Source organism: Eurosta solidaginis, chromosome 4, assembly GCF_040869045.1.
Source record: "Eurosta solidaginis isolate ZX-2024a chromosome 4, ASM4086904v1, whole genome shotgun sequence".
NCBI lineage: Eukaryota > Metazoa > Arthropoda > Insecta > Diptera > Tephritidae > Eurosta > Eurosta solidaginis.
The window spans coordinates 247,695,744-247,709,884 of NC_090322.1; the positions used below are offsets into that span (position 1 = coordinate 247,695,744).

General features: G+C 38.9%; 1 protein-coding gene across 3 annotated transcripts in view; it reads left to right on the plus strand.

Moving 5' to 3' along the window:
- Window positions 1–14,141, plus strand: part of LOC137251241 (D-2-hydroxyglutarate dehydrogenase, mitochondrial-like) — an 86,411-nt gene that overhangs the window by 37,702 nt on the left and 34,568 nt on the right. The window contains exon 1 of one of the 3 annotated variants that reach the window (XM_067785519.1): window positions 13,783–13,852. The exons of the other annotated variants lie outside the window; for them this stretch is intronic. The gene's annotated coding sequence lies outside the window, so the exon portion shown is untranslated. Of the gene's footprint in view, window positions 1–13,782; window positions 13,853–14,141 lie in introns of those variants that run through there. 3 annotated transcript variants of the gene reach the window in all.

Consider the following 14,141-nt stretch of genomic DNA (forward strand, 5'->3'; position numbering starts at 1 on the left):
TATACATATATTTTTTCTCACGTAAAACGTTACGATGGGAATTATTAATAAATGATGTAACAAAAACTGTCAAACGTGAATCTGAAACACGATGGAGCGCCAGGATACAAGCGGTTAGCGTTATCGTCGATGGGCTAGAGAATGTAGTAGAACACTTAGAACAATCAGCAGATTACACTAGCACCACAAGTGACACCAGAAGCAAAGAGCAAGTATGTTGCAAAATATACTAAATTTTAGTTTCATAACATTAGTTAATTTCTGGTATGAAATCTTAAGGAGGATTGATCGTGTGCAGCTCAGATTACAAGATCCGGGGATGAATTTTAGAGAAGCGTATCATGATCTTAAATCATTAGCGACTGAACTGTTCGAAATTCGAACCACTCTCTGTGAAACGGCAATAGAAAAAGCGTGTAAGAAGGGGCCGCATAATGCCCGGAGAATGCCCTAAAGATGTTGGTCTTTCCAAGAATGTGAAATTTCTCGAGTTATGAAAAGTGTTCTCGATCGTCTCCAACAAGAAATACGTACAAGACTTACATGACTAAATGACCTTAATTTAAAATTTGGATTTCCTTAGACATTGCAAATTTGTTAAACAAGGATAATAACGACTTAGAAAGAAATTGTAAGAACTTCGGTGATTTTTACTGGTCATCAACCAACTGCTCAGGCGATTCGATGAAGGACCCGTAAAATTTACGGCTTACGCAGATGACGTTGCAATTGTCATAAGTGGAAAGTGCAATCCAACGACTAGTTCTTTGATGGATCGGGCGCTTCGGGATATTCATACCTGGGCATCAAATGTCGGGTTGAAAATCAACGCGGATAAGACGGATATGGTCTTGTTTATAAAGAGGTACAAGGTCCCAAATTGGAACAGGCCTAAGTTAGGAGGGGTGACCTTACAGGAGAAACCTTGCACAAAATATCTAGGAATCATCCTAGACAGTGGAAGCTCAACGTGGAGGAGAGGGTGAAGAAGGCCTCAACGCACTTTATGCATGTAAACGAATGCTGGGATGTACGTGGGGCTTATCGGCCTCCCTTTCTCATTGGGTTTTTACAGCGATTGTAAGCCCTATTCTATACTATGGAGTTCTTGTTTGGTGGAAAGCCACACAAAAAACAACATACCTCAAAAAATTAGAGGGGTTATGCAGACTATCGATGCTTAGCATTACGGGAGCCCTGAAAACAACCCCGACGGCTGCACTGTATGCCATTTTGCACATCCCACCTGTAGACCTGGTAGCAAAGAACGACCGCAACCAGGCTCGGTCCTTCGGGGCAGCTTGACCATAGTAGTATAGCGTCATCAATCACAAGACGGACAGACTACCTGATTCCCTATCTGCGCTTCGAGGGAGATCTTAAGGCCACAATAGAGGTGGACGGTTGGCGCAAGGGTGCGCAAAAGGCGGACAAGCGATACATGTGTACACAGATGGTTCCAAAGTGGAATGACTAGGGTCTGAGGTATACTGTGCTGATCCGGAAATAAGCAGATCCTACACGCTGCCGGATTACTGTAGCGTTTTCCAAGCGGAAATATTAGCCGTAACCAAAGCAGTAGAAACCCTGGAAGAGAATAGCTTAAGCTGCAACGGTGTTAACTTTTATATTGACAGTCAAGGAGCAATTAAGACAATAATCTCGCAAAGCACAGCATCTAAATGCGTGTTATAGTGCAAGCTGTTTCTGGAGTCCCAGGGCATATGGGAATAGATGGGAATGAAAAAGCGGACGAACTACCTAAAAAGGGCGCATCCCTTGAAGCTTGCTCCGTAGACGTGAGTGAAGGCGAGAGGTGCACATGATCGATCAAGCGGGGAAAGGAGTGGGTTCAAGCGCGGGGCAGTAAAGTGTCGAAGATTATGTGTAGGTTTTACAACCTTAGACTAACAAAGTTGCTTCTATCATTAAAAAGAGAGGACTGTAGAAACATGACGGGTATTCTGACTGGACACTGCCTTCTGGCGTCACATGCCTTTAAATTAGGCTTGGTTAGTGATAGCAGATGTAGGAAGTGCGGGTTGGAGGAGGAAACGATCGAGCACGTTCTGTGCTCGTGCCCTGCACTTGCCAGGCTAAGACTCCAGCTATTAGGAGTGATACAGCTGTCAGATCTAGAAGCAGCAAGTGGCTTAAGTCCTAGGAAGCTTCTAGTATTTGCCAAGAGGACGGAGTTATTTTATAACATGGTTTTCGATATGGTTTTTCAGTTTGGTCGTTGAAACAAACTTCTGGTAACACTACGGATTCAATCAGTCTATGTGAGGTCCTCATGGACCGGCCAGTTGAACCTTAACTAACCTTCGGTGAATTTTATAATACAGATTTCGATGGAACAGAACTTTTTATTGAGATATGTGACTGCAAAATATTACTTCGAAGCAGAAAGGAAATTGAACCTAAAACTTCGTGAGAATTACTTACATACTTTTATAATCTCGTATGGAGAAGAAAAAAAAATATTTTTCTCCAACTAATTAGTTCCAGTAGAAATTTTGATCAAAATACGACATCCATGAATTTGGTTTTTTCATGGCCCTTAAATCAGAGACAAAGCTTTAGCAAGTAAAATTTTTTAGAATTTTCCGTAAATTTATTTAGGCCTTGAACGGATTCCATAACGTAAACTATATTCGAAACCTTTGGAATACACTATGTTCTACTAACAAGTTCATTTAATGCTTTTAATTCGAACCTGCCCTACACTGACACTAATATTTTGGATTTTAGCAATGAAACCGTTTAAGAAAAATATATTATTTTTACGATTTTTTCCCCAAATGTTCGCTTATTTAACGGTATTTAAACAAAGGTTGTTTACTTTCATATATTCGCAAAAGATTTTATAATATATAACTACACTAATGGATTGCGTCTATTTTTTGTTCCACCCATGACAGTTATAAAAGTTATTGTAATTTGTATATATACAAAGATGTTGTGACTTTTGTACATAAGAGTAATGGTTGAATGTTAGGTGTTTTAACCTATCTATTAGAACCAGAAATATCCAGGTAGTTTTATCAGAATGCTTCAACAAAGGTGACATATTTCATACGACTGTCCCACCTGTGACGATGGGACATACCTATTAGAGGCTTACGCCTATCACTTTATCGGCGGCGGCGACGGCGTAGTCTCTATTATATACCGGCGGCCTGGGCGGCGCGCCGGCCTACTTTAAAAAGCTTGATTTTTCTATTTAAAAAAATAATATTTAGGAAAGGTTTTGTTTGTATGTATTTAAGGAAATCAACGTGTTGGCCATTTCGGAAAGATCCGGGGTTTTTGCCTCAAGATCTCGCAGACCGTTCAAAAACTTTCAGGAGTAGCTCCTTGCTGAGGGATTGTCCCTCGTTCGCATACTCCAGAGCGGCTTCGAACCTAACCCCGGTCTTTGGAATTGGTACTGCTGCGTCTGCTGAAAAGAAATAGAGATACATAAAATAGTCACACTTTTGTCTGTATATCTCGTGCAAAGCGTAGTTTCACCTAGGGTTGACTCCTAATAATCGTCGCGAACACAATTCCTTTAAATCATTTGTGGCTCCTTGGCGGCCACGCACAAAGGCGACTTACGGTTGCTATTAATGGCCTTTTAACACACATGACTCCCGTGGTACAGGGCGCCTCCAGTGATTTCGGCTGTTTTTAAGAGATATTCCCGATGTGCGAACAGTAGCAATCCCGACGACCAGTCGCTACCACACCTCCTGACTCCCACACCATATGCCAGCACAGAAGCTATAGGACTGCGACTTCGAACTCATACTTTTGTCGACGTCACTTTACTAGAAGCTCTAGGTGTTGCTCCGAAGACTTTCTAACGGTTTTTTTTGTCGCGCTATGCTGCCGAGCTACACCAGAGAACCACCTTGAAACGTTAGGGAGTGACTATTCGGCCAAAGATGCCGCCCTCGAAATCATAAGCAGTCTAAGTGGATGTCATTGCGTAATGGGTGAAAATCGTATAATCTTCGGCGCATCTACATAATTAAAATTTACAAGGACCCTGGATAAAATTTTTAAAATGTAAACCAAAGTTTGCAGACGTTTGTGTTCACAATATTGATTTCAATAGTCTTCGTTAAATCAAAAGGATATTTTAGAATGAAAGTCGACCGATTTTAAGTTGAAAGATGAAAAATTCTGTTTTCCGGCCTTATGATATAAGAGCTCATTATGGATGACCGCGTAGCTTCAGTTTTCAGACTAGTTCGACTGTCCACTACGTTAGGGTAGTAGAACACACGGTCCTTAGTTCGACTGTCTTGGGAAAGCTTTTGCTTCACCACTTTGAGTGTTCTTGCGAAGGACAAAGCCGCACCTGGTAAATACATATATGTGCCTACATATTCACATTTGTAAAAGGAGCCGTAACGTGTAGGTGATATTTAAACTTGGTTGATAGGCTATAATCAATGTGATTCACTCCAAGGCACTAGTTTTGGATAGGGCCGCCACCTTTAGGAAATGTTAAACCGGGCGACTTGGGTGTTGAAGGATGAAGTGTGAAAATCAAAATTAACATTTCAGACGCTATTGTATAGTTTCGCAAATAAACAAAAGATGTTTGAGTGTAAGCCCGTGATTTTTCGAACCCTTCTCATAAGTACATATATCCTTAACTTAAGTATAAGGGGGAAGGATCATTTGAAAGGAGTGTGTATGCCTCTAGAACCTACTAAAGGATTTTGCGTCACTGATTTCGCTTATTCTTTCAGCCAGTCGCAATATGAAATTTAAAAAAAATCGGTAGCTTTTTTGCTTTTTTTTAACAACTTGAGGACAATTTGAAACGCCTTGGGTAATTTTATTTGAATTCATTGTTCATTATTAATTTTTTGAAAAAAATATGCAATGTGAGCATATACATTTATTAGATATATAACTTTTCTATTAGTGTTTTGTTTTAATAACTCCGTTGACGCCACTTTCGACCATATCCGACCAATTTTCGACATGAAAAATAATTGGCCTAAACAGTCTTAAACGAGTAGAAAATATATTAACCCGCTGGACGCCGCCGCCGCCGCGCCGATATTTTTGACATTCGGCGGCGGCGTGCGAAAAACGACCCTATCTCTAATACCTATGGTGCTGTCCGTTTTGCCGACGGCAAATATTGAAGGAGGTATAATGATGAGCTGTATAAGCTTTACGCAGATATGACTATAGTACAGCAAATAAAACCCATAGGCTTCCTTGGCTAGGTCATTTTAAGCGATTGAACGAAGGCTTACTTGGTGCTCCCGAATTGCGCCAGTTATCGCGAGACAGGGATAGCTGTCGTGACTTGTTACAAAACGCTAAATCACTTAGGCGACTAAGCGACAAATATCTAATGAATGATGATGACTCAAAGGTGTATCCACGACACTCTAAGAGAATTGCCAAAAAATCAATTGTTAAAATCAAAGATAAAATAGAGAAATTATAGGGGAAAAGAATTTCACTGCTTCTACAGGGGGTGAAAATTTGTTTCCCCATTATTATTGTCTCCACGTCTTGAAAACATTTTAAACTGTTTTGTTCACGATACGCTGTAGTAAACATACATATATGTTAAGCCGCAGATATCCAGTCCAATCAAAACGTTTTTACGCTAGAATTAAATGCAAATGAAGTTACCCCTAAAGCATACACACATATGTACATATCTATATGCTTATATTAGTATGTATCTTTCATATTCATATGTACATATGTATAATGAAACGCAAACCTGTATCTACATATAAATGCAATAGTAAAAACACTACAAAAAATCAAATATCGCATACCTCAGTATTGTGTTTGTGGTATCGAGATAATTACATCCATACATATATACATATCTACATACATATATATATATATATATATATTATTTATATATATATATATATACAAACGACGTGTAGCGAAGAAAACAAAATGAATAACGCTTCATTGTTAACGCTTTCCCGTTTCTTATAACATCACGCCATCACCACCATTTTCTAGGTTTTTTTCGCTTTTCTTTTCAGCAATCGTGAGCCACAGTGGGCTTCGTGTCAACGCATTACAATGGACGACGTACATGCAGACGCACATACGTAAGCTTGCTCTTACGATACTTTCATTGTTTTAAGTAGTGAATGGCGAATGACTGCATGGCAGATGAGACGAACTAGCACACTCTTTCATGTTTAGCTAGAGATGCCTACCGAGATCAAGATGCCGGCTAGCGTACACATGCATAAATACGTATGCCTGCCTACATATGCAGAGGCATCAGTTTTAAATGCTGGCCGCCTTAATTTTGCGAAAGAGATAGCAATACTTCAGTAGGTGTGGTTTCTACGTATAGCGGAATCTCTTCCATTTGCTTGGTTCACTCCCTCTTTCTCTTTCTCAAACAATTATATTGTATTAATAAACTCTCTTCTTATGACCTTAAAAAAAGTAGAATAGAGAAATGGTGAAATATTTGTAATGAAATGGTGAATTTTAAGCGTGCCATGTCCGGGTACCACACCATCCCTGCAAAAATCGCGAGTACTCCATGCATGCATGTATGGAGTACTCGCTATGGACCAAGCGAGTGCTCCAAAGTTAACCACAATTCATACAAAAAATATGGTCCAATTAATATTGCGATGTCCTAGGACCGGACCATATACTCCAGCTCCGCATTACATCAGAGTAATCCATGGAGTACCCACAGTCCAATAAACATCGTGTTGATTACAATCGTTAAAAACGAGCAATGACCGGCTTACAACATGTTCGTGTAGAAACATGAGTCGGTCCATCGCTGCATTACAGTGGAGTAGAATGGTAAGTACTCCAGTGGACCACATGGTCCATCGATTTTTGCAGGGATGTTTTCATTTGGGACCAAAATTCATGGAAAAAGGGCCAAATCTGCACCCGGTAAAACCGGTGAGGCAAATGACGTTTAAAAAAATTTTTAAATTCTGACATTTTTATTTTGTGTTTTGGTTTTGTTTTCATTAAAAACAACTAATTCTTTAGATATTTATTTCTCTGAAAAGATCAATGCCAAGCTTTCCTTGGAATTTACAGTATTCGTTTTTCTACGAATTGACACACCTAAATATGTAGGGTAGATGTACCAGTAACCGGACACTTAACTTTTTTTTTTTTTGCTTTTGAATTCTTCTTGGTTACATTTTATAAGTGATATTAAAAAACTTTGATTTTCCAAATGACTATTGCTTAATTTTAAATCTAATAAATTCAGCCACTTCGATAGAAAACCCTCTATTTTTTTGTAAAAATTATTGTTTTGATACAAGTCAGAATTTGCCAGTAACCGGACAGTTTTTTCAGAAACCGGACAGCAAAATTCCAGTTACCGGGCGCTTATGATATAAAACAAAAATAATTGTTTTACAACATTTTATAACGTTCTTTATATTTTTATTTAATATTTAAACCAAATAAATAAGTAAATGCAACAACAAAAAATAAACTTTTGCACATTATTCATTAATCAGTAGGCCGATATAACAACAAAAATTGTTAATACATCCCAGAGCACGGGGAAAAAAGTGTCAATAAAATATGACACTATGGCAGCATTGCCATCAAACAAGTCCAATTTTCACATTCATTCTGCAACAGATGTCGCAGTGTTGTGAATATCAATTGGCACGAACCAGAATAGAAGTAGGATTAATGAAGACAAACAAAAAACCGCTGTGATGGCTGCGGCGCCTAAACGTTGCCGATGAAGGAATTTAGCAGTTCCCGAAATGGATCTATACAACGAGCTTTGGCAGTTGTCTAAATTTTTTTCTTTCTTCTATTCTAATTTACAAATTTTTTCAATTAAGAAAAAATTTATCATAACAATAATAATGATAAAAAATTATTGTTAGGCCTTGAGCTCGATTCGAACCCGCGATCTTACAAATCAGTAGGCAGATATAACAACAAAAATTATTATTCATTAATCTCATTGATCTTGCATAGGTACTTATTATTTAAACATTAAGAAAAACAAAGGAAAACATTCTTTCATTTTCAGTTAAAATATACTTAGGTAAAAAAGAAACACACAAAACTCCAATAGGTAAATAAAAAATTTAAATATAAATATTTCATTAATTTCAATACATTTTAGCTGAAAAAATACCTACGTAGTAAAATTAAACATTATACAAATGCCACATTCAGAGACTGCTTCGCAACTTCGCTCATCTTCTTTTCCGTGAAAACCGGAGTCTCAGCGTTAGCTCCCTTTAGTATCATCAATTAAGCTGGAGTCTGATAGTTATCTCCCTTGTGCCTTAGCTTCTCAAGCCATTATTGTCTTCCTCTTCCTGTATTACAGCTCTTGAGGTACATGGCTTTCCAGTACTTATATTTCCCTCTTCCATCAGCTTTGCAGATTTTGCCTCTTATGCCTCTTAATGGCATGCTTGTCAGGTTCAGCTGATCGCTGCCTCTTGACTCTAGGGGCTTCTTCGTTTTCGATGCGGTTGCAAAATTGAGGGTTCTTCGCAGCAAAGCTTTCGTCTGTGAATTGTCTTCGCCATTCTTCCACTGTCTCACAGGCCCATGCCAAGCTATCGCTCTCATCGTTGGTTGGGTGAACCACTGGGCCCAAGCGCTGCATAATTCTTAATGCAGTCCGATATTTTGAGAGGGTTCTCTTAAGCTCCCTATCTCGTTGTTCCCGTTATAACTTTAATTCTTTGTCCGGGCTAGTATCCGGCTCCTTTACCGAGCGCACTCACCGCACACCATCATCGCTATCTGCGCCCGAGTCATCGCTGATAGCGATTTTCTCTTTTCCGGCTTGCGACGCCATCGCCTTTTCCTTCGTATCGTTACTTTCTCCTACAGTTTTTGAGTTCATCTTGGTCGTACGACCACCTGCCCACAATCGTCCAATAGGCACGGTCCGCATAACATCCTGGATATAGGCTAGGTTAGGTTGAACTGGCCGATCCATGAGGACCTCACATAGACTGAATGAGTCCGTAGTGTTACCAGAAGTTTGTTTTAACGACCAAACTGAAAAACCCTATCAAAACCAGGACCTATGTTATAAAATAACTCCGTCCTCTTGGCAAATACTAGAAGCTTCCTAGGACTTAAGCCACTTGCTGCTTCTAGATCTGACAGCTGTACCACTCCTAATAGCTGGAGTCTTAGCCTGGTAAACGCAGGGCACGAGCACAAAACGTGTTCGATCGTTTCCTCCTCCAACCCGCACTTCCTACATCTGCTATCACTGACCAAGCCCAATTTAAAGGCATGTGACGCCAGAAGGCAGTGTCCAGTCAGAATACCCGTCATGAGTCTACAGTCTTATCTTTTTAATGATAGAAGCAACTTTGTTAGTCTAAGGTTGTAAGACCTACACTTCGACACTTCACAGCTACGCGCTTGAACCCACGCCTTTCCTTTCGATCATGTGCACCTCTCGCCTTCGCTTAATCTCGCCCAGTCTAATTGGGATTATCACACATACTACAATTAATTTTATTATAAACAAATATTATTAAAAAAAGGGCTAAAGAAACAGCATGTCCGGATACTAGAATTGTGCGGTTGTTAACTATTTCTAGTAACCGGACACTTTGTCGGGATTCTGGAAAACACATTTACAAAAATATATACATATTTTCACTAATTTTAAACGGTTATCACGTATTTTTATCAATTATTTATAGAATAACAGTCATTTGAAACACTTTTGTCACCAAATTATTAGTAAAAACTCGCCTGATAGAATTGAAGTACAGCTAGCAAAAAAATTGAAAAGTAGCACGTCTTAACAAAGTGAAACATCAAAGCTTCTTTTGAAAATAAATCAAAAGGCAAATTGTCAAACCGTTATAAATGAGTGGCTTCTTCCAATGAATTTTTCGAATTTTAAAATAAGTCTGTTTTTTCAAACGATTAAAGTGAAAAATGTCTAGTTACCGGGGGTGTCCGGTTACTGGTACATCTACCCTACTACATGTTTTATGCTCACCCAAAACTTTTTCTGCTAATGCGGACAAATTTTTGGTGTCAACACAATGCTGACGGACAATCGATATCAGTACCTCTATAACACTGCGACGGTATTTGGCCGCACATCACTCAGCCTCCACGAACTAACATATTCCAACTGGACGATACTGTTCATCTAAGCTGCAAGGAGCTACAGCGTCTGTGGGCAGGTTATGGGAGATCATCACTGAGTTTGGGATGGCAGGTGGAAGAAGACTTGATCTTCTTGGTGCTCCCAATGTGCGTCAGTTATCGCCATGAACCAATAAACAGATCCCGCATAAAAAAGGAGAGAGCACAAAATCATAGTTAGCTGTGAAATAAATTTTCTCGTCGTGACGTCACGCTTTTGACAACATGTTTCATTGCTGACCCAGTGTTCAGACTTTATTCCAATCGGAGTATTTTGCTCCGCTCTTGCCTCCTACTACATTTTTTATCTCAAAGGTTTATTTGGGTCGAGTTGAAAACTAAATAGTATTACTACCTAATATCTTTTGGTTGAAGTTTTTATTATATACGTATGAAAAGCTGATTTTTTACAAGTGATGATTGGATGAAATGACGTGAATTCATTTTTCGTGTCTTAAGACATGTTTCTTCACATTCTACTCACAGTTTTTGTACTTTTTTCGTACGGAATGAGAACAGAAGGAGTAAAATGTAAGCAAAAAATGTGTCCGGGCGCAATCTGTAAATCCTGCCAAAATTCAACGTGTTGTATGTTCTTGAAGTTTTATATAAAAATTAAGTACGTTGAGTCAGTGAGGCCAGCTAACCCAGTTATGCGATAACAGTCGCCAATTGGGGGAACCAAGCGAGGTCAAATCTTCCTCCAACTATCTCTCCCAACTCAGTGAAGGTCTTCTCTTTCCTCTGTTTACAAACTGCCGGAGCGTATTCGTTCATCCGCATAACATGTCCCACCTAGCGAAGCCTTTGGATTTTCAATCGCTGCACTATCGCCATGTCTGCGTAAAGATCATACAGCTCATCATTAGACCTCCTTCGATACTCGCCGTCGACATCACGCATAGAACTATAAGCCTTCAGGAGAACTTTTCTCTCGAGTACTCCAAAAGCCATCTCATCTTCTCTCGACACCTTCCATGATTCCGAGCCATACATCAGGACAGGTATGATGAGTGACTTGTAGAGCGAGAATTTTGTTCGTCGAGAGAGGACTTTTCTTTTCAATTGCCTTAAGAAGCACTTGTTGGCAAGAGTTATTCTCCGTTTGATTTCTAGGCCGACATTGTTTCTGCTTTTAATGCTGCTTCCCAAATGAACGAAATCCTCCACAGTCTCGAATTTATATCCGTCAACAGTGAGCTACAAAGGCCGCGATGACTGCATGTACTTCATCTTATCCAAATTTACTGCAAGATCCACTTTTTTTTTATTCTTTATCTTATACCAACTCTTCGCCTCCCTGTTTGAACAGCCATTACTTGGCACTTTGTGATTTTTTAGCCGTGATATTGGATGCCGGGGAGTGTTTTTCATCATCGGCGATCGGGGTATCGGTTTCGTCTTCCCCCACACTCTGTACGTCAGTTACCATTGTCGTTCCTACAGGAATCTGCCCCGGTCTTCAAACCATAGGTCATTAAAAGAGCATGAAATATGTATGGTAAACCAAAAGTATATTATTATTATATTTTTTCGCGATAAATATCCGGGGGATAGAATGTGGTGTGTTAATGGGAGCATTAATTGGTCATCCTACACGTTTTAGGCCGACTCCATGTGCATCTGATAAGGCAGATAACTTTTTTGCTGAGATACATTTCTTGGCAAAAACACAATCGAAAGGTTGGCCAATCCACCAAATCAATTTGATGTTAGTTGTTCGTCCGCTTTCAAAAAGGACGAAAAAATATACTCCGAAAATATAATTTTTACTCCGGCGTAGTCGTTTACTCAGGTAAAAGTTTTAAATACTCCGAACACTGGTAGCGAAACATGAGAGAAATGTAATAAATCGAAAAATTTCAAAAGCGCTACGTCATCAAACTTTTTTTCAAATTCGATTACAAATACAACAATTCCGGAATGCGGGATCTTAGCTCATTCGATTATGAGTTATCGCGAAACACAAAAATCGAATTGAAAACCATTCGTTAAAATGTTTCACTAATATCACATATTTTTATTTATTTGGCATTTTAAGAATGTGAAATGTGAAAAATGACAAACCAGCACATTTTTTGATTGTGTTTCCTTGGTTTAGCATTTCCACTAGGTTCAAGAGAGCGATTTTAAAATTTTTTTTAAAAATCAAAAAACCATTATGGCCATCGAGAAGAGAGACGGGTTTTACCATCTTATAGTTTTATTATGCCAATAACTACGGAGGTATGCCACTTTGAAAATGACATATCTGCTTTCAGTGAATGTGAAAATACAATGTTGTCTGCTGTTGTTCTTGATCTTGTATTAACGATAAAGACACTCCCCGAAGGCGTCGGAGAGTGTTATCGATGTTGATGGTCCTTTGTCGGATATAGATCCGGTACGTTTCGGGAACAAAGCACCATTAAGGTACTAGCCGACCATCTCGGGAATAATTTATATGACCACATTAAACCTTCTAGGCCATCACGCCCTCCCCACCCCCTAGTTCCATGAGGAACTTGTGGTCGCCAGAACCTCTTCTGTTAAAGAAACAGGATTCGCCGCGGGTAGGTGAAGTTGACAATTGGGTTGGAGAAGATATACATATGTATATTGCGCTGGCAACCCCTTGAGAGGGTTGCGCTACACAACCCCTTGAATCAATTTGGTATTTTAGTCGCCTCTTACGGCAGGCATAGGGTATATTTTAAGCCTCCTAACCCGCTGGGGTATTTTTTGGTTCTCCTGTAGAGTTTCAAATTTGTTGGCCAGGGCTTTTGTGAATTAAGCCTATGATATGTTTGTTACCATGTGATAAATTGTGATCTTTTTCCAGTGCACTTAAACACGGTTGCTTTTTTGTTTAATCTGGCAATCATTTTTGAGAAATTAAAGCTCTAAGAACAATTCTCTGCCACTTATCTTGGACGTGAATTTCACTATCTGTACAAAGTACTCATGTTGATAACCTTATAGGATGTGTATTAGGGCGGGTCGATTTAAAAATCGCTCATTGCTCTGTGAAAATCGCATTTTAGGGATCAAAATAAGAAACTTTGCCGAAGGAACCATACCTCTAAAACGAATTCTGATGTCCCCCCCTTTGGGTCGAACTTTTGGGTAGGGGCAATTTCAATTCTACCTGCTGTGTCTTGTGGTGGCTTAAAAAAACAACACAAGCAATTTTACGATCTGCAATTGTGTCACAGTGATACCTTCATTTTTTAAAACGGTTGAATGAAAAACCCACACAACTATGTTTACGACATGCAAATGCATCACAGTGATGCCTTGGTTTTAAAAGGGGGTTGTAAAAACGCTAATTTCTAATAATTTTTTTTAAATTTCTTTTCTATTACTAAGTTAAATTCATTTTTTCATTTACATATGTTCTCACTAAAGAAATTTCTAAAGAGAAAAATAAACTCCAAAAAGAAAAAGGATAGGCATTTCAAAGTGGGATTTTTCAAAATTACCCCTACGACCCAAAGGGGAGGACATGAGAATTCGTTTTAGAGGTATGGTTCCTTCGGCAAAGTTTCTTATTTTGATCCCTAGAATATGATTTTCACAGAGCAATGGGCGATTGTATTGCCTCCCCACAAATCGACCCGGCCTAATGTGTATAGAGCTATTAATCAAAGAGTCAGTATTAAATAATTGTTCATAGCATCAGCAGTGCGGTCAATCGATTTGTTTTGCCTTAAAAGTTTTTGAGGTAGATATTATCAACGCAATCAACTAAATTGCTTACAAATAAATTAATTAAATAATGATTTTGCATTAAGAAAATGATTAATAAATGAATGAATGAATAAGAGTTATCATATCATACTACTGAGGCTATAAAACTAACAGAATTTCATATTGATGATTCACGACCTTATACCGAATGTGACCCACAAATTTGTTACCGCAGTGTTGTGTAACCGAAAATTGTTACCAGTTCATGTAATCGCGATATGGGCCTACAGGCTTATATTGTAAACAAAACAAAGATGCTGATA